This window comes from Capsicum annuum, chromosome 12, assembly GCF_002878395.1.
Source record: "Capsicum annuum cultivar UCD-10X-F1 chromosome 12, UCD10Xv1.1, whole genome shotgun sequence".
NCBI lineage: Eukaryota > Viridiplantae > Streptophyta > Magnoliopsida > Solanales > Solanaceae > Capsicum > Capsicum annuum.
Genome location: NC_061122.1, coordinates 220,017,596 through 220,020,530, shown reverse-complemented (window position 1 = coordinate 220,020,530; position 2,935 = coordinate 220,017,596). Strand labels below are relative to the sequence as shown.

General features: G+C 36.0%; 1 long non-coding RNA gene across 3 annotated transcripts; it reads right to left on the bottom strand.

Moving 5' to 3' along the window:
- Nucleotides 1-2,134: 2,134 nt before the first annotated feature.
- Nucleotides 2,135-2,935, bottom strand: LOC107850035. Of its 3 annotated transcripts, none has more exons than XR_001668416.2 (4): nt 2,899-2,935; nt 2,683-2,803; nt 2,333-2,565; nt 2,135-2,249 (listed from the first exon to the last, which is right to left on the bottom strand). It is a non-coding gene; the product is annotated as an uncharacterized LOC107850035 (long non-coding RNA). The 3 variants fall into 3 exon arrangements; XR_001668418.2 differs by having other exon boundaries at nt 2,333-2,562; XR_001668417.2 differs by having other exon boundaries at nt 2,333-2,548.

The following is a 2,935-nucleotide window of genomic DNA, read 5'->3' as shown; positions in this document are numbered from 1 at the left end:
AACAAACTCAGTGTATTCCTACAAAGTGGAGTCGGGGGGAGGGGTAAGATGTACGCAGTCCATACAGCTACCTCCGAAGAAGTAGAGAGGCTGTTTCCGATAGACCCCGGCTCAAGATAAAGAATAGTAGAGAGGCTGTTTAGGGAGAGAGTTAGCAGGGCAAAATGGAAGACAAAGTGGAATTTGAGAGTTTAGAGAGGTGGGAGAAAAGAGGAATTAAAGGACTAGTGCATTCTGTGGAGAAATAGGAAAGCGAAGGGTGCTAGAATAAACATTTGAAGCTCTGAATTTGGTTATACGACTAAAGCACTGTCATATTATCAATTACAATCTCCATGATGCTAGCGGTAGTGAACAAGCTGCATGCCACTGACCGAAGACTCAAAAGATCCTTTGTGATCCTCTTAACTGAAACATTATTTTATAAAATTAATAGATTGATGATTTTCTCACAAATGCATGTCATGTAGTTTCTTTTTTTTGGGGGGGGAGGGGGATAACTAATAGATGCCATATAGCTGTAGCATGTTTCTATTTTTCCTATCCTTGCCAAGCATGTTACAAGATTTAATTCCAAGAATCATATCCACTCCTTTGTTGAGCTTGCACTCTATGATTAGCGAACTCGTTACATGCACCTACCACACTTCCTGTGCTACACTACTTTTCTCGTTTAAAACCCCCAAAGGCAACATGATTAGCATAACTTATCTATGCAAAAAAAAAACATAATATATTGATAACTTGGACCTGTATTTTCGCCATTTTCAAGTACACAATGTTAGACTATGGATTGCTCAGGCTCCTTTGTTTGCCCAGCGGGCATCATGTCCTCATCTTTCGGAGTATCCGGAGAGTTAGAAGGAATGGCCATTGAAGCTCCATCAACAGACACTACTAAAAAAAAAAAGAAAACCGACCACAAAAATCGATCACAAGTGATCGATTTTTCTCAATTTTAGACTAAAAAATCGACCAAAATTTGTGGTTGGAAAAGTAGTGGTTGCTTTTTAAAAACCGACCACAAGTGGTCGGTTTTTTTTAAAATATTTATTTATTTTTAAAATACATTATTATTTTATTTTAATTGAAAAATATTTTTAGAAAAAAAAAAGACCGACCACATGTGGTCGGTTTTTATATAATTAATAAATAAATTTATTGAAAAACTGACCACATGTGGTCGGTTTTTATTAAAATTAATAAATTAATTTTATTAAAACCGACCACTTGTGGTCGATTTTCTACAAAAATATAGAAAAACCGACCACTTGTGGTCGGTTTTTCTGTGAATTTTAAAAAAAATTACAAAACCCAAATACAGCATGCAACAACAACAATATACAACAGTATCCAAAATGAAAATACAACAACAACAACAAGAAAAAATCAAATGGAAATTTTCATAAGTGTACAACACATACAAAATGTCCAACAAAGGTGAGTACGAAAAAACTACAACAATAGTTTCAAACAACAAAATGTCTAAATTTAAAGTACAAGACATACAAAAATAAAAAAACTAACTGTCGTCATCATCATCGAATTCGTCCTCGTCTTCCATATCATCATCCGTGCTGAAATCATCTAGGGGGCCTAGACCTTTTGCAGTCCGAACTGCATCACCAGGACACGGAGGAATAACACCCCCAGTCTGAATGAAAGAACTGAACTACTGCTGCAGTATCCTGATTTGTGATGTTGCCTCCATCTGTCTTCTTTTGCCTCGCACTCTATTCAGCATACCTCTCTCTGTGTTCAGCAAGTTCTTCAGTGAGTTGAGAAACCATATTTTGTAGTCTTACAATGGTTTTTGTATCAACCGAAGAGCTAGAGTATGCAGGGACGGATGAACACCTAATATTATCACCAAAGAATTCTGTGTGGCATCCGTAGAAATGACCTCTATTTGCAGGACCCGAAGCCTTTTTTCATAACTCATTCCATAAATGTGGGGGTATTGGGTCACCCTGACTTTCAGGAGGCTGACTACTACGATACTCACCAACAAGACACGTAAATTCGTCCTATATTCAAAGTAAAGTTAATACTAATAGTAAGAAAATACTAAAGTAGGTATAATTGAATAATATCAACTTTGATTTATAAATTCAAAATTTGTTTCTTACGTGGACAGCTTTTGCACGAGGTTCAACCCACATATCTTCATCAGTCGGGTTCTTTTTCTTTCTCAGATGAGTCTCCTCGAAAATCTCATCATTTGGTAGTTCCCTACCCTTTTCTTTTTTCTGCATATGAAAAAATTATTAATGTTCAAATAATTAAAAAATTTAACTAGAAACAAAGAATTTAAACTGTAAAAGTTACATACCAATTTTTCCTTCACAGCAAGAGTACTTCTAACACCTGCAGTATGTAAGGAGCCACCCTTGGATAATTCTCGAGCTATCTTTCCCTTTTCCCTTAACAATTGGTATTCGGGGCTATTCCAGTAGCGCTTATACAGTGGCCATAAGGGTTCAGAAATCCATTTTTTACCGATTTCCTTCGGGCATATTCCAAGAGATCATTAAGTCTGGCTCTACATCTTATGAAAAAGTTCTTCTTTATAAGAAATTGATTTGCATCATCCCACCAGTCAAATGTATACAACCAAAATATAATATTCAATCTTGTGTTTTAACAAATTATTAATAAGTAGTCGATAAGTTAAATCCTTACCTTAAATTATTCAAACATTCTCGCCCTGTCAAGTTTTGGAACCATTTTCTAGCTAGTCCAGTAGCCGTTGAAGTGCCGACTAATGCAAATTCGCGCCATTTGTCCAACTCCAGCATCCGGCCTAAACCTACAACACAAGATCAAACAGTAATTTCATCGAGAACAATAAAATAGTAATGAAAAAATGAGTAACGTTACTATATGTAGAAATCTTACCCTCTCACAACTGGAACAACATAAATCCTCCCAGAAT